Here is a 22,240-nt window from a genome sequence, read left to right on the forward strand (position 1 = left end):
CATGGTGTGACCTTATTGGAGCACCGCAGAGGCAACTCCTAGTGGGTGTGGAGGGATCACTGGGCACAGAAGGGGAGTTAAGGCACATGATGGTACGTTCCAAATGATGATTGGAAGGGAAGGGCGAGGTCTAGAACCGATAAGCCCTGGGCATTTGTTTGCACCTTACTGGAAAGCCATGTAAATTAACGGAAACTTCCTGGCAAAATACTTTTGACTTGTAGCAACATCTCTGCTATACTTGAGTGATAATCTAGAAGGAAGGCTTCTCCACGCCTTATTCATGTTAACACTGCAAGCAATTGTCCCTCTGGCCATGGGAGAGCTCATGTTTGTGAATAGAAGAAAGCTTTAGATGTGGCATTCAATTAGACACTGTGCAGAGAAACAGGACCTTCCATAAGCTGCCCAACGGCTCCTCCACACAGAACTCCTAGGCTTCATTTCAGGTCATTTTCATTGTAATGTCTACCAAGAGCTACAAAAGCATCAGACTGACGTAACTAAGACCAAGTCAGCAAGCAGTGATTCAGTTCAGGGTAGCCTGATTGCCCACCATGGTGACAGCATCCCTGTACTAGTTCATAAAGACATTCACCTACTCAATAAATGCTTAGTGGGCACCTACTGCATGCCAGACACTGTGTAGGTCCTTGCATGTTTAACAGTGAGCAAAGCTCTGGATCCTGTCCTCAAGGGGCTCCAAGCCTGGCGGAGAGGCATATACACATGTGGACAGAATATTCTACCACAGTGAGACAACTCAGCCCGTCAGGGTCTCACCCAGCCTCAGTGGATAAGGAGGGAAGATTTCCAGAGGAGGTAATACTTCAGACCATCATCATAAAGATGCAAATGTTGCCAAGTTTGAGAAGCAGGGAGGCAGGAGGAGGAAAGATGTGAGTTTAAGCACGTGGATGAGAAACCATCTGGTATGTGTCAGGGTCTGTTTGGTCCCACTAGAAGGGAAAGAAGAAGAAAGTGGCCGGGGCCACTTTGTTTTTATTTATTTGTGGTGGAGGGGCTTGAGTACTGATGAGGACCACAAGCAACTAAGAAAGCTGCAGCCTGGTTATAGAGGCTAATAATCTGATATATATCATAACCTGAAGTATATACATGTTATAATCTGATTTTCTATATGTGATATCCTCATAAAACTATTCAAGTTCCAGCTTACCCCTTGTTGTGGCATGCCAAGGTGGAGGACACAGAACCTAGTGTCATTTAGGAGGATTTGACACCATCCTTGGGTCCCTGCATCCTTGGGCAATGCCTCAGGAGTTGGCCAGCCCCTCAGGGAAGCCTTTCATAGTCAGCACAAGACTATGATCCACTGAAGTGTGGGATTAGTGCAGAAGCCAAGGCTCCCCCTCACACACCACTGCCCAGGGCAGACAGAGCCACAGTGCATTACTGTCACCAGCCCCCAGAGGACAGGGGGATCCAAGCCTGGAGGGGGCCTGGAGTCAAGATGAGGGCCCTGCTGAACGTGGACCTTGAGACTGGAGGAAACACCAATGTCTGTCATTGGCTAAGGACGCCAGCAGGAGGGGGCACCCCAAAGAACCAGAGCATTAGCCTTGCTGAGGGATTCTGCAGAGGAAGACAGCTGAGAGCCTGACTGTCCTCCTTGCACCCTACAAGGCTGTGCAACCTTCTCTCACTACTCAAGTGTCCTCTGGGGCACAGAAGAGCGTATAGAAGAGACGCTGAAGGACACACACGGACCTACAGAGCCTGAGTCTCCTGAAAGAGACTGCTCTAGGCCAAACTGTTATCCCCGGCAGCTCTTCGGGGACCAGGGCTGGGTTTCAGCCATTTTTGTGTCCCAAGCAGCTAGCACAAAGCCTGGCATTGAAGAATAACTCAGCAGAGGAACACTGAATGCTAAGGGAACAGCATCCTTGGCTACAGCAACCCACATGCCCGAACTCACAGAGGAAATAAGGGGAGGACAGCAGACGCCTGCCCTCTGCCTTGAAACAAATGGCATGAATCCAGGAGTGAGAGCCCTACTTCAGCTCATTTACTGTGGATGAGAAACCAAATTCAACATACAAGTGATCCCTCACTTACCGCAGGCATTACATTCTAGACGCCCCTGCGATAGGTGAAAATCCGTGAAGTAGGAGCCTTACATTTATTTTATTATTTACTGTACAGTGCCACAAAATCCTGCGATATCGCAAAAAATCTGCAATTAATAATTAAATATAATATTTTTAAAAATCCCACCACGATACAGTGAGGCTGAAATAAGTGAACCGCAATATAGAGAGGGACTCCTGTAATGCAATAAGATGAAGAAAAAAGGTACAGTTGTAGACATAGACAAGATTATAATACTGACGATAAAGAATAAGGTGCAATACTAAAAAGAAGAGGTGAAGAAAGAAAACACACAATCAAGCCCAATTTGGGGCTGTATTTATAAAAGCAGCATGCACAGATTAAGGGAGCCGAAAGGATGGCTCTGGGCACCCCATCAGAGAGGAACGTTGGCCATTTGCGTGCCTATAAAAATCAAACCTGTTTTGGCCTCCCGGAGGATAAAACCAGCTGGACGAGAGAGCCCACCTGTCTGAATGGGGGATAGTCTAGTCTCGCACATTGTCAGTCGACCCCCAACACATGACTGAGTCCAAAGTTGACAGGGCAGTTCACCCAAACGTCACTGATTGCAGATGCATGAGTGAGCCCAGCCGAGGCCAGAGACACTTCCCCGCCGCTCCCTAGACTTGTGAGCAGTGTAAATGCTTCTTGTTCTAGACGCCACCTTTTGAAGTGGTTTGTTGTATAGTGATTACTAATTAATATACCACCAGAGTCAGGGAGGCCTGCCTCTTGCTTCTGGGTGAGCCTAAAATGTTGACACCATCCGCACTCATATATTTCTTGGGAGGATTCAGTGTAGTAATGTTCATAGTGCCCAGCGCATAACTCACACTGAACATATTCTGCCTATTATTAGCATTTTTATGAGTGAGCTTGAGAAAAGTACCAGTGGGGAGATGAAGACGTCACTTGGGAATAAATTCCATAAGACAGACATTCTTTCACACATCAAAAAAGCGAAATAGCTATTTTCATTATCTCTCTTTCTTTTTAATTGATACGTTTATTTTGGGAGAAATCACTTCCTTTATATGTCTGTGTACTGGGCCCATGTCCAGATGAGCACAAAGAGCCTCAGATGACAACACAACCCTGATTCTTCGCGGCAACTGTGAACGTCCTTTGTTTTATAGGTTCTCTTGCAAAGGCTCTTTCTCTGCCTGGGTGATACTGCGTGTCAAAATTTAAAACTAGTCAGGACCAAGAATATGACACGTTCATGTAGCCTTGAGTCCTTCCCAAGCTGACGAAGAGCAGAACGGCCTAAGAAGGCCTTTTTATAAGACTATGCAACTTTTAAAAAAGAGGAGGCTGAACATCAGATTTTCAATCAACCTCTAGAAAGAAAAAAAAAAATCCTCCCCTGAGAACTCTGTTTATTATCTCTATAGTAGATTTCAAAATCCAGAGCAGGCATTTAAGGTTTCTTTTTCTGTAAGGATGGAGTCACAAGTAAATGAGTAATGATTCAAGTCAGCATTAGAAGGGACAGTAAGGTCTAACTGCGGGTCCTTCACAAATGCCGAGTCCCAGGTCATATGCTGTATGCTCTCTTCCTCCTGAAATTCCATGTTTTTGTAACTTGAAGCCCTTTTCTTCTCCACCTCTGAGATATTGAGCCAACAACCAAATGTGTTAGTTTTGTGTGTGTACAATACAATTTCAAATACAATTTCAGATCTATTCTCCATCTGCATTGGAAGTATGATATACCTCAGGGATAAAAATTGTTACAACCGGAGATCAAAAAACTATTGCTCATGGGTAATTCATGAAGACTTTGAATTTGTTCTGTTTAAATATTTTACTCTTAAATGTGTTCTCATGTACGTTATTTTAATGTTACCACATAACAAATAACCACAAATTTAGCAGCCTAACGCAACATATATCTTCTTCTCTCGCATGTTCTTAAATTGGAAATCCGGGTGACTCGCAGCGTTTTGTGTTTAGGGTGTCACAAGCCAACATCAGCCAGCCTGGCCTCTCTTCTCAAAACTCCGAGGAAGAATGCACTTCCAGGATCTTTGAAATTCTTGGCAGAATCTGTTTCCTTCCCACAGTTTCCTCATGTACCCGCCCTTATCCCATCTTCAAAGCCAGTAATGGTGTGTGAAATCGCTCTCATGTTTCAAACCTCCTCTACCTTTTCTTTCTGCTTTAGGGGCTCTTCTAATACAGGGGTCCACCAGGTCATAGAGGACAATCTGCCTACTTCAGGTTCAGCTCATTAGTAACCTTCATTTTAACTGCAAAACTGCCGAACCATGTAACTGACTTAGCCACCCAGCTTATGTTACACACGCAGCTGGAGATCTGCCTATGGTATTATGAGACCAGTACATTTGTTGCAATAAAAAATAATATTTTAAAACTATATAAGTATCGCCATAGTTTAGCCGTTGCAATGGTTTCTTCCACGGAGCAAACAAGGGGCATTATGTCCTTAAACATTTTAGCTGTTTTATTATGCTTTTTAATGACAAAATTTACAAATATAAGCTTAGAAGAGCACATAGAGAAAATAAAGAATGGTATTTTAGAAATACCACACACACAAAAAAAAGATATTTTCATCATGTCAGTCTTGGGACGTAAAAATTCTTGTGACACTAAAGGGTTTCAATATATAAGCAGGTCTTTCAAAGGGATGACTAGCAACACCTTTTAACACTGAATACTGGACACTGGTAAACAGCCGCCCCTGTCCGAACCGATGGGTTGGGTCCTGCACGCGGTACTCCGGAAGAAAAGAGAAAATGCTATTGAGTGTTGTTCACGCGAAATTTCAGCTGCTCTCCTGTACAATCAATTCAACTTGAGGGATATTCAGGGGCACTTTATACGAGCAAGATTTTAGCCCCTGAGCCTCAATTTGAAACCATAAGAAATGAAGCAGGTTATGAAAGAGATACTCGCATCCCCATGTTCATAGCGGCATTGTTTATAAGAGCCACGACATGGAAACAACTTCAGCATTTGTCAAAGGGTGAAAGGGGAAAGAAGAGAAAGAGATACTTGGTGGGATATTATTAAGTCATGAGAAAGAAGGAAATCCTGCCATTTGTGACCTCATGGGTGGACCTGGAGGACATTATGCTGCATGAGGTAAGTCAGACAGGGCAGGACACGTACTACACGATGTCACTTATGTGCGGAATCTAAACATAGGGTACAATGCTGGTTACTGGGAGCAGGAAGCTGGGGGAATAGGAGAGATGTTGAAGGGTACACACTTGCCACGTGTACACAAATAGGTCCTGGAGATCTTCTGCACAGTATAGCAACTACAGGTCACAATATTGTATTACAATCATCCAGTCTGCTAAGAGACGAGACCTTCATGATTCCAACCACAAACATGAAATGAGACTTATATCATGTGATAGAGGTGTTATCGCTACAGTGGTAATCACATTACAATATGTAAATGTGCCCCCAGAACCATCTTGTGCATTTTTAGTTTACACAATAAATCAAATATATTTCAATTAAAAAAAAAATTAGGTTGTTCAATCCAATCACCCATTTCATTCTTGAATCTCCCCAAATGCCTTCTTATATTCATGACTGAATACTTCTGCTGAGAATTTCACTACCTCACGAGGCAGCCTATCTCATTATTTTTGAATTGTAAGACAAGGATTCAAGTACACTTAGGTTATTTGGGAGGCTATCCCAGTAAATACAGTAGGGACATGGAGAATTGACATAAGAGATGGACAGGGAAATGAATATAGGGTATATTTTAAATCAAGTTATTGTGTCAGATAACTGGAGCTTAATCCTGCTTGCTAAGAAATTCTAGGAAGCAGATTTGAATACACACATAAGAATTATCTAACCCGAGGGATGAGGTTGCTGGGGTATTTATCTAACAGAATGCACAATTACTGGCCGTACCTGCTGTTGAGTTTGTTCCCATACACGTGGCAGACTGGAATTGCAGAACACTCTTCAGCCTCATAGCACAGAAGCACGGAACCAGAAATTGTCTGAGAAGATATGAGTGGGCTTCAACCAGGAATGCTACGAGGTGTGAAGTCTGTCCTTCATTACAAAAGGCATATGCCATTGTGCCTTCTCAGGATCTCTCCCTCTCATTTTGTGAACCTCCCCCCACCCTCCTTGGAGATTCTCCCCTTCCTTTCTCTTGCCAACTTCCTAGCTTCTGAGTCAACAGATTACCCAGTTCTGGCGAATAATTACCTCACTTATTGTGGGTATTACATTCTAGACCCCCTGCCCCGCAATAGGTGAAAATCTGCGAAGTAGAAGCCTTACACTTATTTTAGCATTTATATATATTTTAAGGCTTTATAAACCCTTCCCACACACTTATAAACCATTCCCAGTCCCTTATTAACCTTTCCCACTCCCTTATTAACCTTCTCCACACGTTTATAAACACTACTTATGCTCTTAAACATATTCTACACTCTTAAACCTATGTCACTTTAACAACATACATATACAGTACTGCAAAATCCTGAGATACAGTAAAAAATCCATGATAAATAATTAAATATAATATTTTTAAAAATCCCACAATAGAGTAAGGCCACGATAAGTGAACCACGATAGAGAGATTACTATAAACCATTTCATACTCATAGTGATTTGTCCAGAAATGAATATGTGTCAAAGCCAGCTGATTCAGAGCTAATGCTGGGATTTTTCTAGAGTAATCAGGAAAAGGAAAAATGTACTCTCTTCTGGGGTCGTTGATGGCTTGTAGTTGAGCTGTTCTTGTGGCCATCTTTGTCTAACCCTGAGAATGAAGGCAGCAAGAGAAAACATATTCCTGCCCATACTGTTTGAGCATCAATAACCAGATATGTGTGATTGTCCCTGGATTTTCACCTTTGATCGGTTTGAATGGGGTCCTGGCCAATACACTTATTTTAAATCTCCATCTATCCGCCTTGGAATTTCTTCTCACTTGTCCTAAGACCTCTCGGTAGGTACATACAGATCAATTCCCATCTGTTTTTCAAGTGCTCACCCATCAGAGATAAAGAGAATTATGTGATGTTAAGCAGTACGCTCATGTGCAGTGATTAAAAACACATTTTGGGGGATTCTGACCAACCTGAATTTTAAACTTGGCTCAGGTGTTTGATAGTTGTGTAGCATAGAGTAAGAAATTTAAGCTTCGTAAGCTTTATTTTTTATCATCTATAAAATGGAAGTGGGTGCCTACTTTCCAAGGGTTTCGAGAGAGCTAAAACTTGGAATTTGCTTAGGAATATAATTTCTTATAGTAAATGCCCAATCAATTGGGTGATATTTGAAGGAAAAATTACAGTGTTGAAAACAATCATTTTCTTAAGGTTAATTTAATGACATAGGTATTTGTTTGGCATAGAGAAAGTACTTCATTAAGGTAGTTGCAATTACCATGTCTCACACTAAACCTTCTCTTGGATGAAACTCTGTCATTTCTAGGCATACATCACTCATATTTTTCCAATATACTCTCAGCAAGGCTATGACAATGAGGTGAGACATTTGAATCTGAGCATTGCTCAGGACCAACAGCAATGTATGTGATGGCTCAGTGGGTATCTGGCATGCTTCTGAATCCTCAGTCCTATAATTTACTACTCTTATTAAGTATAGTTCAGGTGAAAAATGTATCTCCTTAAATATCTTGCCTGGCATGCACAGCAGTGACTTACTTCACCGAGAAAGCAGTCTTCATTCCTCTTAAAGCAGAGATTACCACTGATACATAATCTCAGTGAGAGGATGGGTTTGACCTTGCAGAGATGCCGGTTCTCAGGGGCTCTGCCCGCCCTAACTATAGGGCACACTTGGAATTCTAGCTCAATACTGTGGTGGTAGAGCTCCCTACAAAACACAGGCTTAGGAAAATGACAAGGCCAAGACCAAGTCACAGAGTGCATCCACAGAGTGATGACACCGAAGGGCTGATTTTTCACCCCAAAGTAATGGGTGGGGTGCTTTTCCAATTGTTTTCACCTCTGACTCTTCCTGGACCAGAGAGAATGCTCTTAGACTAGCATCATCCCTGAACCATTCATCCTGCCCTTAAATCATTGCCAAAAGGTAGTCTGAGTTCTTACTCTGATTAGTAATTTGCAGCCAGTGATTTCCTATCGTCTTAGCTGTGGTTGAGTTTCCTGAGAAACAGACTCAGAGATGGAGACTTGAATGCAGGAAGCTGACAGGGCATGTTTTCAGGAATGACATTTGTAAGAGATTAGGGGAAGCAGGGTTGGGCAGAAGGAGAAACTCAATTGTGATACTAGAGCATCTGAAGCCTCAGCACATCCCACAGGAGACTCGAGCTGGAATAAACCTGCAGATTTCTCCTTAAGCGCAGAGGGTCTTGCCTTTGTACCTCCACGGCAACAAGTTACTGAATCAGGCTGACCCCAGGGAGAGGATGTAAAACAATTTGTCAAGAGGGCAAAGTAGCTGCCTTCCAAGAGGGCAATTCCCATCAGCAACCAACATTTTTGGCAGCTGGGGAAATGAGTGCCTTGATTCAGGGTGACACATTGTAGCACCCACAGGTCCCCACTCAAGGAAATTTTAAGTGCATTTGGCACTTGGCTTGATTCAAACCAAAAATGAAATCTGATAACATGAAAGCAAGGCTTTTCCTTAGAAGGAATGGTAGTGGCTTGATGATGAACAGGCTTGAAATGTGGAGTCGGACAGCCCTGGGATTCCATTCTGCATATTCTACTCTTGGTGTGAACTCGAAACAATCCCATTTAATTATATATATATATAGCTTCTCTGAGCAGCAGCTTTTTTACTTCTACAATGATGGTGGGAATAATATCAGTTGCATGGCATATTTGAAAAAATATGATGAGATGAGGTTCTTGAAGTACCAAACAAAGCACCTGGCGTATTTATTTAATGACTAGCAATTTCCTTTCACGTGAAAGACACTGAATGATCTGCACATCGTTTTTTATCCCAACATTGTAGTGAAAAATGGATCAGAATGTTGAAAGTTCATCATCGGTTGAATGCAGGGGAATACAGGCAACAAATGAGGAGATCAATGAAGAGATGGAAGTCTATACACACTGCCCTGGGGTTACAAGCCAAGTACCCTCGGCACATTCTGAGGAGTCAGGGAGAGCTTCCTGGAGGAGGATGAATCTGACCTGTGTTCTGAATCATAAAGAGGGGTGAGAGTAGCGATGGAGCAGTGAGGATGAGAATTCAGGGGTGGGGTTCTCAGTTCCAAAAGCAACTGAGACGATGGCACATTTGGATGTCTGTAGGTGTCACAGAACATGTGGGGCATAATCTGGGAGGGGGTAGGCGACCAAAAAAAGAAGGCTTCGTTTCAATATGTTGGTAATAGCAGCTCTTAATTCATCATGGTGGGCTGGGAGTCTCTTGTTTCAAATTCACGAAAAAGCACCGAAGGAGAGAGGTAGCAGAAAGGGTTCATGGCCTTGTTTAAAGAAAGTCTACCTGAGGCTGAAAAACCAGTTGGCATCGGTCCCACTTGCTCCACCTTGTTAACAGTCCTGGATCTCAGGGTTAATGGTCCATCTGGTTTTGGCCAATTTTGATAAGTAGCCCATGTTTCCTTTGGATGGTGGGAGAAGTTATTCTCTTAAATCCTATGATCAAATGGAACCAAGACCCAAACCGTGTTCGAAGTTCATTGCAAGCCCAGAGTGCTCACAATGCCCACAACAGGAGTAGCTGTGTAAGATGAGGCAGGTCGACCCTAAAAGGCTGTTCTCGGAGGCCAGGCTCCATTCTCCACTCACCCAGCTCCGGCCGATTGGCTGGGGAGCAAAGCGCCCCATGGTCTGTCTGCGACATGATTTCCACTGTAAACTTTGTTTTCATTCTCTGTGAAAGAGTACTTTATGCTCTGAACCTTATGAAAGTTAAAGAAAAAAAAATTCATTTCACTGAAATTTTTCAAGTTTGGACTCATCCCAAGTGGGATTTAAAAAAAAAATTGGCATGTGAAGGTAAAATATTCCAGAAGGCTTTAGAAATGCAGAGTGTCAACCAAAAAATAATTAAAACTTTAGAGTGTCTGGCTTGACCACTTCAATGAGGGTGGTGAGTTTACTTATACACACGTCTCAGCCTGGTCCACTTCCACACTTCCTAAAACATTATGATAGTACTCCAGGCTTATATAGGGCTTCATGATTTCAAAGCTTCTCCATTATTAACTCATATTTTAAACATATTATCATGGTGAGGTAAGCAAGGCCAAGAGATGAAGAACTAAGGGCAGAGACAGATATGGTGGCTTGCTTATATTGATTATGACTAATATTCAGGTACAAGACACAGCTGGGTTCATAGATACTGAGCACTGAAGCCTTGATTACTTACAGACTCTGAGCCTTGGCTCACTTGTCTATAACAGGAGGATAACAGTATTCCACAGCATGATGTGCGGACACAGTGAGATGGTGGTGGAAATATTCTTTTTAAATCATAGCGTCACTTCCATGCTAAATTATATTTAATGCAATGAGACATGTAGTTCAGGTTGTAAATGGATTCTACCCGTGTTTCCTGAGTCCTCAGTCAGCATTTCTATTCATACTGGACCTTCATTATCCATCTCAAATCACCATCATCCATTTCTATGGCAACTCTCAGATAAGTACATCACGGGATCCATGTTAGATCTATTAACTCCCCAATCCCTTTTGCCCCTCGTCAAGCGGGGTTGAACAAGGTTCTTGTGGAACATGCTGTTTTTTTTTGTTTGTTTGTTTGTTTGTTTTTTGTTTCCACACTGACTCATCTTGCTTCCTAAAGAATGGCCTCTTATGTAATTTGGAGTCGCACTGTTTAATGCTTATGAGCTGTGTTGCTATTAGTTAGAGACTGTGACCTATAGGAAGACAGCATCCTAGCCCTCACAGATTCTGTTCTCAAAGACACCAAAAGCAAGGTGCACCCACAAGTCTAAACATCTGCCAAATCATGTCTGGGAAGAAAAAAAACACAACAAAATGAAACCAACGGAACATCACAAACCAAGCATCAAAACAGTGATCAGCCATGCACAGAAAAACCTGAAGTTCCCCAGATGTACTATCTCAAGGAACTGAACATGATGAACTTCCTGTAAACAGAGACTAGCTCTTTATCACCACATGTCTCTAACCCAGAGATTTTAAAGAAGTAGCGATGTAATAGTAATATGTATATGTCTCTGTTTCCTATCTTTTTTCTCAAGTGACTGAAAACGAGGACAGGTAATGATTAATTCTTGCTCCCCCATAGCACTCGGGTGGGGTGGAAGAGTAACACTTCCTAAGCCCCTATTCAGTGACAGATACTGTATCAGATTCTTCACATAGGTTATCTCCTTTATTCTTTGACATAATTCTTAAGTGGTAGGTACTAACAATATCCCCATTAACAGATAGGGAAAGAGGCTGGAGATAGGTAAATAACTTACTCAAGGTCACATATTTATTAAATAGTAGAGCAACAATTGATATCTGAATCTGTTTCCTATCAGATCTCTTTGCCTTTCACATAGTACAGTGCCTGAAAACTAGTTTGTACTTATGGATACAGGTTAAGTTGTAATATGAGCATGCCTAAAATAGTGTTTGTATAAGATGTAGCATCCTGGACAAACACAGACCTTACGTTAGAATTCTACAAGGGATAATTCTTACTCAGATACCAGATCTTGGGTCTGCATTAGAATACTCACATACCATTTACCTGTTCTGATACAGACGAAAGACATGAATTACCATCATAAAATATAACTCTCAAAACAGCCCTCTGCAGTAGGCATTGCTGTTACTTCTATTATAGAGATTTTGCAAATCAGAAAAATGAGGAATGGAAAGTCTGCCAAAGCACAACTGAGACGGAACATATGCAGTTCTGGTTCCTTTATACCCATGGTTCTCAAACTTGAATGCAATTTAAAATACTCTGGGAATTTTCCATACTTGGGGAAGCCTAGACCTCACCCCCCAAGATTCACATTCAGTGGATGGGAGTGAGGTCCTGGCTTTCGTGTCTTTTACAAGCTGTCTATGTAATTCTGCTGTACAGATGGGGCTGAGAGGCCCTGCCCTGGTTAGACCACCTCTGAATCTTGCTGTGCAGAAGCCTTGTTCTATATGCAAGCCAGAGCTGACTTCTACAGACCCGGTTGTCTGAAGCTTTAATATAAACTGGATTAATAAGATAATTGGTCAAGAATAATTGAAACCCCCATTTGGAATGAGAAGTTTTTGTGGTTTCGGTACCAAGCACCATGCCAGAAGCTTTCTATGGCATATTTCAGTTAATCCACAGAATAGCTCTGTGTGGTAGGTATCATTACTGTGGATAAGTTATGTCAAATATATTTCATCTTGCTTCCTCCCAGCCTGGTTGAATGCAGGAGCTTGGAGCCTTGCCACTCACAGCGTGGTCTGTGGGGGTGACCTGGGAGTTTTTTAGAAATACAGATTCTTAGGCCCCTCCCAACCCCCATCTACTTAAAATTTAGTATAAAAGAACATGGTTGTTCTTATTGGCTCTAATGGCGGTCACTCGGTAGGCAAACAAATAGTTGTCTATTGACTAAATACAGCACATCATATGGTTGATTTTCCTCCAACATAATTTTAGTACTCAGTACATGACATTCTATTACACCCAACTATACAACACTCTTAAATAAAACTAACCTTGATGGATAGCAGATGTTGGGGAGAAAGTTTCTTCGCTCCTGGTGCTCCCTTCCGTGGGTGAGAATTTCCACCATGCTAACAATCCTGTCCTCACTCTGTCCATCACCCATTTCTCCCCAGGGGAGGAATTCTTAACATGATTTGTGAGTTTGGAAGGAAAACCCAAGTCCATGGACCTAGTTCAGTCCCACCCTCACTGCCTAGAACTGCACTGTTGGCAGAGCACACATATTTGCCATTGTTCTCAGCCATGCGGGGAAATTTATGAAACAGTTGCAGCTGAAGTCTGGGGCACTCAAGCATTGCCTATGCCTGGTGGGTACCTCTGTCCACGTGGCTGCAGGAATACACCCATTCTCCAAAGTGGCATTTTCTATAATGAAGGCAGTATTTTCATGTGTGAGAGGCAGAAAGATATTATGGATGAGGGCATAGGTGGTGGCCTCAAATAGCTGAGATTCAAATCCCTGCTCTGTTACCTGCTCAGTGAGAGTTGCAAGGATTCAATGAGATAATATACGTGAACCCTTCAGAACAGTGCCTGGTGCAAGACCAATGCTCTATAAGTGTTTGGTATTAATATTACCCTTTTATTCTCTTGTTCGGTGAGTTCAGAGCACAGGCCTAGGAAAAGGTACGTGGGCTAGCTCTCTGTTCATACCTCAGTCACAGGATTTGAGAATAATGTGTAACCGCAGTCCAGTCTCAAATCACTCCATGGTTAGGCTAACCCTACACCTGAATAGGTCTCATCCCCAGAATTATCTTTTTTGATTTTTGAACTAATAATGCCACTCTGAAATTCTTAAGGAGTGTAGAACCACCCCCCACCCCCCCGCCCATGGGGTTTCAAACCCTCCAAAATCTGACCTCAACCTTCATTTCCAACCTGTTCTTTCTAGCACATACCCTTTGCTTTGGCCCCAGTCCAACACTGCAAATGGTTCCTGAATCACAGTGCTGTTTCCACACCATGCTGGAAGGAGACAAGGAGGCTGTGTCTGGATGTGGTACCACGTCCTTTTCACTTTCATGTACGAACTCATCTTATCCAGCACATAACTCAGTGGTGCTCCTAAATGGTTATTCTAATACCAAGTCACCAAAAGGTCCTATCAAGGCCTTCTCCCAAATAGTAATCAAACTTATTCACCTCTTTCCACCTCCAGCTGACCTCCATTCTCTCTGACCAGGCCTACTGCCATAGCTCTCTAAATTCTGCTTCTATGCTGGACCCAGTTCGGGTTATTCCCTAAACAGAGTGAACTTGTAAATCAAACGGGGTTACCTTCCTACTTAATGAGCTCCCTTATAGTGATACTGAAACTAAATTTTGACCTCTTCACACTTCACTTTTTCATTTCATTTTGTGTAATCCTGTCCTGCCCCCTTGCTCACTGTGCTGCAGGGACCCTTTTCAGTTTCCTGAACAGGTCAAACCTTTCCCCACCTTAGCCTCTAGTACATCCTGTTCTTTCTTCCTGGAATGCTTGAACCTTCCTCTTCCTCTTTTGAAACAGCTAGCTTCCCCCACCCCTACCCCGAATCCTGATTCTCAGCGTAGTCGCCCTCTCTTAAGAGCGGACACCCCAGACCCTCGATCTAAAATGAGACCCTTCCCCGCTGGGTAAGTCCCTACACCCTGGAACGGAACACCTCCATCCTCATTATTTTTTTCCCCACTGCATTCATTACAATGGGTAACGATCACGAATGCATGTTTTCCAGTGGTGTACTGTGTCTGGTCTCCACTAGACTTCAAGCTTCACGGTGGCAGGGATGAGTTCTGCGTTTGTTATCATGCCCTTCCCATGGCCAACCACAGAGCCCAGCACACGCGAGGTACGAGAAAAATACGTTCGGTGGCTAACAGTCCAATAGAGTGGTTGATACTGGGTTCCCTTCAGCCTTGACGCTCTTTAATTTTGCCGATGGAGTTAGTCCTCAAGCATTATGAGTACCTACAGGTGCAGAGCACTTTACTCCTGAGTGGCCTCGGAGGCTTTAAGGATTCTTGGAGTGGAAAGGGGACTCAGAGTGCACCTGGTCAAATCCTCGCATTTTACAGGGAAGTCAAGATCCGGGACTTGTAATGAGCTCTCGGGAGAGGCCCCTCACTCAGTGCCTCCCCTGATGTTTGGATGCCCTTCATTATCAAGCTCTCTTGCTCTAGGATTCTAGAATCCATACAAGAACGATAGACCTTTAATGAAATAATTTGAAGGGGAAGCCAAATACTTCACACATTTCAACCTTTCACTGAGAAATGAAAGTGAAGCCTAAGGAAATGCCATCTGACTAATTTCTAACCAAGGTAAATCTCCCTTCTTAGTCACCCCTAACCAAAATGTCAATGTTTTACAAGCACCGTGGGAGCTGCCAAGGCCCATGGCAGGTCTCCAGATAGGCTTTGCCCTGCAAGGGGGTCTGGGGTCACTGCAGAGTGGGGTGGCCCAGGGCTATATCTGAGCAGTTCCTGGGCATGTGGAGAAAAGCTAGCACCTTAAATATACACTCTTTTTTCTATTAGGGAAGGTTTTCTACCATCATCTGCAGTGTATCGATTGATATTACTATTATATTCATGTTTCTCTTTTCCCCTCTGTTTTTTTGTTTCTGCAATAGAATGGTCAACATCAAGATCTCTTCGGCTTTAGCATTCTATAATTTTGCTTTAGGGAGTTAGTTCTCAAGTGTTCATGAGTACATATGATTTGCAGAACACCTCACTTTACTACCATGTGCAGGAAACTAGATGATTCTTTCAGCTTCTCATAGCATCCCATTAGCATCCTCTGCTGTCCTGACCAAGTATGAGGTGCCAGTGAATCATGGTGCTAACATCTCTTGTTTTCTGCTCTCTAGGACTTGCCATCTTTGCTGGGCCAATACATCCAGAGGAAGAGAAGGATGTTCTTAAAGTCAATATAGAATGAGGGGGGGCAACACAGCGTCTCCTGAGCACATGGAGCCTTTTGAGAACTGTCAACATCACCTACTAAGTACCAAGTCACCCAACGCGCTTATTATTTATTCTATAAATACATACTAAGCAGCTTTTAGGTGCTATGCATTGTGCTAGGTTCTGGGGAAGCAGAAATAATTAAAACATGATCCCTGCCTTCTAGAGACACACAGTCTAATGGTGACACAGGCAGGTAAGCTACTACAATACACTGACATAGGCACCTGGTCAAGCTGCCTGTTCTTGGCCTGCTCACAGGAAAGGGTAGAACTTGCTCCGTCTGGGGGCATGTGCACCAGCTTGTGGAGGATGAGAAGAAGTTTGCCTGGCCGATACAGAGTAAATGAAAACCTCAGGGGAGAAGCAGGAGTGCACAAAGGCACTGAGTTTTAGAAATGCTGAGGCATGTAAGATGATTTGGGGGCAACCCCAGAAAAGGCAGAAGAGGAGAGTGGAGGTGAGGCTGGAGCTGAACTGAGAAGAGTCTTTTATACTTTGTCAGTGGGTTTGGACTCCATTCTGCATAGAAAGGTGGGGATCTGTATCAATGTGGGGTGTGTGCGTGTGGGGGGTGTACATGACATAATCAGGTTTACGTTTTCAGGGAAGGATGGAGAATGTAAATTAGAGAAGCGTGAGGGAATCCAGCTCTGGGGAACAGAGAGTCTCCAGGTAGCTCCACGGCTGATGAGTAAAGAGGAGGCAAGCTTTGAAAAAGCGGTTTGGGGCCAATCAGTGGAAGGTTATGTATTTTTACTATGAAGTTTATGTTAATAGATACAGTGAGGGAATGCTACGCATATGAAAGTTATTAATCCTAGGAGCCTTGAATGGCACTTGGCACGGAGTTGCGTGGATTGAAATAACCTATGCTGAAGACATGACTTTTCTAGACAAGGCAACGTTCCCACCTGCTGTTCTTGCTTACGGCTGAAGTCATGTCCCGCCTCAAGGAAGGCATGGTCGATTTTCAGATCATGTGACCTTGGCAAACTTCTGGCCTCTGCAAGCCTCCATGAGCTGCACAGGGGCCTCATGCCTGCCTCCCTCCCTGCTGGAGAGATGCTCAACCACGCTCTCAAGCAGCAGGTTAAATATAGGTGCGCTCATGAATGTGACAGGGACCGGAGGACCATGAAGTCCAGACCTCTGGAGGACAGGGCATATGTTTATAAACGAATAAACAGAATTCTCCTATCTTCTCCCCATTGGCACCATATCTGAAGGCCTTGACTCAGCATTTGTGGGTCTTACCGCTCATGCTTGTCCACCCCTCTGGGCGGTGATTGATTTAATTTTTGGCTCATTTTCACGGCACGAAGGCGGGATCTTTGCAGTGCCTAATGCCTTGCAAATTCCATTGGAGGGTGGAAGAACTAGAACAAGCTCTAACCAGCAGACAACCCAGTGACTCAAGAGCTTAAGCATTTAATTAATTAGGAAAGAAAACTGTGGCAAACACTTGCAGCTCTTAAGAATGAAAGATCACTGGAGCCGGAATTACACAAGCTTCTGTTTCCTCCTGGGACCATATCGGAACTTCGGGAGAAGAAAGGCTACCTTTTACCTTTGAGGAATTTTCAGAGCACTTTTTTTGTTGTCGGTAACCGACAAAGGGAATGATTTCAACACCTCAGAAAAATGCCTCGTCATTTCCTCTTGTGAAATCTGGGTGCTTTTGAATGAATCCGTGTGAGGAACATGGCTCTTCGTCCACGATGGTCAATGTCCATTCTCATTTTCGACCAAAAGCTGCTACCAAGTGGTGCTCGTTAGAAACTGCAGAGCACTTACCTTCTCTGGGCATCTGTGACCTATACTTATTCTTAAAAGTCAGGAAAATGTAATAATTAAGAGCACAGCCTTTTGTCAGATAGAATCAAATTTCGGCTTGGCCCCTTTATAATTACATAACTGTCCTCTCTGATCCTCAGTTTTCTTACCTCTAAAATGGGGCTAATTATATCTACTTCCCAGGGGGTTCTAAGGATTCAATAACAGCGTATAAAACATATTTCACTTAATGTCTGACACAAAGTATTCATTCAACATCATGTCTATTACTGTTAACAAAAGTAAGAGAGAGCAACAGACACTGTCCACATGTTGTCTCTTAATATTTATAGCAGAATCAACTCATTCTGTAAATGGGATTTCTCCAAGGGAGCAAAATTTTTGATTTCTATTTGCACTAGGTGACAATAGTAGACTTACAAAGTTACCTTTATGAATGATACTTTCTAACTTTGAAGAAAGACAGTATTTTAACACTTTACTTTTAGATCTGTTTTATGTAGTTTTTATTTGTCATGTCTTATTCCAGAAAAGAATTTTAAAATTTCTTACAAATCTGGAAATGCAACAAGATAAATTCAATTGTAATTAGTTTTTTATTTGTTATCTTAGCAATGTTTAGAAAGTTGTATAATTTCCAGATTGACATAGAGGAGTTGCTCAATAAATATTTATTGAGTTTAATGGAAATGAGGAGAAAGAGAAGTCTGATAGATGTTTCTCTTTGAGACCTTTTTTTTTTTCTTTGCCAACATATATTTCTTAAATTAGTCATTATATGGAGACTTGAACTCAGAAATAACGAGGTTTCTTTTTATTATTTAACGCTCAGGTTAATCTGCTTTAGAATTAATTTTGATAATTTATTTGTTTTGAACAGGTACTAGGTTGACAGGGTTCAAACTCGGAAAGACATAAAGCATTGATAGAAGTTTCTCTTCATTCCTGTTCTTCAGCCACTCACACTCCTAACTGGATGCAGTCTGTGTCTTACCCTATGTCGAAGAGTGTATAAGAAAGGCAGGTCAAGATCAGCGTATGCAACAGTGACCACTACTTGGCCATTGAGGTTAGAGATGTGTAGGTTTAACCACGGAGTCTTCTCTTCAGTAGCTTCAGGCCTTTGGGCAAGTGGCTTCACCATCTCCAACAACCAGTTTTTAGCTATGCAAATGAACATACCTAATTCTTTGCAGGGTGGTTTGAGGTTCAAATAGAACACATGCAAAGTATGGGCACATAGTAAATGCTCAATAAATACCCCATCCTCTCATCTTCTGTGTATTTCGGTCATTGGATTTGAAGCTTTGATTTTTATGTGCTTTAATGACTTGAATGTTTATTTAAAACTTTCAGACAGTATATTTGAAAAATGAGGTTAATACAGACGCATTTCTTCATCCTGCCATCTTGAATAGGCTGCAGGAAAGGTCATTTAGGATCCAGGGATTGGGGACCTTCTGCGCATTCTTCACTGTTGTGAGCTTCCCTCCCTCTACACCCTGAGCTGTACACACTCAACTCCAATACCATTGACTTTAGAAAATGTTTCACTTGCTGATTAGAGCAGAAATTAGATCTCTTCAGATTAAGCCCACCTCTCCCCCATAAATGTAAGGGCCCTACAGTGTGGTGTTTATGTGTGTTAACTTTGGAAACACGCGGACCTTGGTCAGAATCTGGGCTTTGTCACTTTCTAGCTAATAAAGTGTAGGCATCTAACTTACTTTATCTGAACTTCCATTTTCTCAGCGGGAAAATTAAGCTAGAAATATCTCCCATCTTTCCTTTGCTCCCAGAGATATATTGGGAAGGGATGGTCATAGACGAGGTAGGATTCAAACATTTACATGTTCCTGGCCAAAGATATCATTCTACACTGGCATCCCGAGCTCACCAGTACCCTCAGAAGTGACTTCTAATTTCAACGGCATTTCTCAATGTTCTAATTGCTGGTTTGGAAGCCACAAGACAACCATATTCTCTATCTTATTTCTGCTGAGATGTTGTTAAGGCAATCTGTGGGAATTTGGGGGCTGAGGACTTAAGGTGTTGATCTCACTGAAAGGATAATTTGATTCTCAAGTGATTTATTAATAACTGTTACTCATTTTGACCATTCTCTTGAAGGAAAACTTCTTGGACTTTGGCCTGTCTTGACTGTACTAGTATCTTCCCCCCACCATGCCCAGATATCTAGACTTCAGGAAACACACTAATAGAAAAATCAATTAGTCCTCTTAAAGCTCTCACAGTGTGATTCCTTGTTTACCAAATTAATCTTGGTCAGGTGTATACTTAGCACTTAACCCATCAATTTCCCTAAATTCCTTGAGGTTCAGGACTGCTATTGCCAATAAATACACTAAGATAAAAGGATCGTGAGTTTGCAGAAAATGCTATGAATATGGTCCAGGGTACAGGAAAGCCCTAACTGTAGCCCCAATCTGCCATTTACACAGTAAATTCTCTATAATCATTTACCTTGCTCTGATCAGTGATTTTAGCTCCTCGTCTCTGAATGACTGAACACGTCTAATTTCTATTTTAATCATATTACCTGGGTGAGCAAAAGCAGCTCTAGACTGATTTATGCATTCCAGCTGCCAAAGAAAAAAACTCAAACAATGTGATGCTTAACCTATTTGGTGGTGGGGGTCAGCTACAAGCCATAGGCATTGGACTTCTTGTAGACTATGAGATATTTTATGTTCTGATAAGGGATAAAAATTCCTGTCTCAAATGGCTCCCCATCACACCGAGATCTTGCAACAATAACACTACTGATTCAGACATTAATCTTAAGTACCCAGGGAGCCCTAAAGCATTGCAGCCCACTCGCAAGAACCATGGTAATTGCCACGTAAATCCCCTCCATAATGTGGCCCTTATTATGACCAGCCAGCCAAGGCTTGCCCTTAAATCATCCCAATTGAACAGAGCCCTGTAGAAGAAACACTATCACCTACACATAGCTCTGCTTCTTTTCATTAACCTGTTATCCTCTCTACAAATAGGGTTCTTCACATACTCCCTTCCTCCAGGTTAGTAATGCCCTGTTAAGTAAACGAACATGAAAATTTCAAAGGGAAACAAGAGCAATAATCGTTACCAGCTGCCCAGTTAAGCATTGCGAAAATGCTCCCAGTTCACAGAGAAAAATCTATGCTGCTCTTTGAAGGCATTCAGACCTTTAGAGCTAGATAAATGTATAACTTCCAGGCCAGGCTTCACCCTGTTTTAACAATAAGTCCTGTACTTTGGGAAAGGTGCCAAGACCTGAACTTTGGTCTTCTCCACAATTCATCTGGAGCACGCAGTGATAACACTGACTTTGAAGTTAGACTGACCTGGCCACCCCTGCCTCTCACCAGTGTGGGCAGGTTATTCATTTCATTACCCATTCATTCAGTTCAAAAATTGTGACATATACTTGCTAGGCACTGCCTATTAAAAAAAAAACAACCTAGAAAAACAACTCAGAAAAAAAGTTACTTAGCCTGACTTGGAAGGTAAAGTAGGGCTTGTTGGAGAAAGCAATAATTAAGATTTGACATGCAGAACAGCGTGTCGGCTCCAGCTTTTTCACCTGTGAAATGCGCACAATGGTACCTACCATCATGAAGGTAGTTGTGACATTAAATAAGATACTGTTCCTTAAATGCACAATTGCAGTGAACTCACATTTGGCCTTTGATAAATATTACCCATGCTTTTTTACGTGTTTCTAACAATTGCTTATGCAATTTGAAGAGGGCATAAAATATTTAAAAAGAAGACAATAAAAGCATGCATATCCCACATCCTAAAAATGTTTACCTTCTGCTAACATTTTAACATATTTCCTTCCCAAAATTTTTGTCTGTTTGTATACCTACATTTCTGAGGTTATCTTTTTTATGTATTTTGGATCCTTATCATTTCAAGGTTAGCTGCGTATCATAAGTATTTTCCCACATCATCCAACAGTCACTGTAAACATTATTTTCAATGGCTATGTATGACATCATATGAATTTATTATAATTTAAACATTCACCTATTTCTGTTCATTTAGGCTGTTTTCAATTTATAGCCATTATAAATTGAATTTTTGACTATTATAAATCATGCTTAAATGAACATCGTTGTGCATAAATCTTTGCCCCTCTTTTTGATTATTTCCTTAGGCTAGCTTCCCAGAATTAGAATGACTGGGTCATAGGCTATGAATATTTTTAAGGCTCTGCAGTCATATTTCCAGACTGTCTTCCAAAGGGGTTATAACAATTTACATTCTGACTGGGAGTAAATTAGCTGGCCTGTCTCCACATATGCTCGCCAGCTAAATTGAAGTCACTATTACTATTACTGTTATTCTTATTACCATGTGCCATTAGGTCCTCAGGGGCATATCACATTTTCAAAATTCGACCTAGATTTTTTGTGTGCCTCTAAATGTAAAAGCAGTATTTGCACTTTATAACTACTGAAAAAAAAAGAGAGGAAAACAATCAAATAAACAAATAAAGGATACAAAGGCACGAGTAATCCCACTAATCAGAGATAGTCACTCTCAAGCCAATATTTTTGATGTATTTACAACATAAATATGTGTTCTTTTTAAATAATTTTTTATAATTGTAGGTCCTTTTTTATTTACATTTCTGCATGTCATTGACATTCTTTTTAAAATATAA

General features: G+C 41.9%; 1 long non-coding RNA gene across 1 annotated transcript in view; it reads right to left on the reverse strand.

Annotated features, from left to right (window-relative positions):
* LOC150003985 (uncharacterized) overlaps positions 1–22,240 on the reverse strand; it is a 389,637-nt gene that overhangs the window by 141,341 nt on the left and 226,056 nt on the right. The gene's annotated exons all lie outside the window — the stretch shown is intronic.

The sequence above is a fragment of the Furipterus horrens genome, unplaced genomic scaffold (assembly GCF_987537825.1).
Source record: "Furipterus horrens unplaced genomic scaffold, mFurHor1.1.pri manual_scaffold_7, whole genome shotgun sequence".
NCBI lineage: Eukaryota > Metazoa > Chordata > Mammalia > Chiroptera > Furipteridae > Furipterus > Furipterus horrens.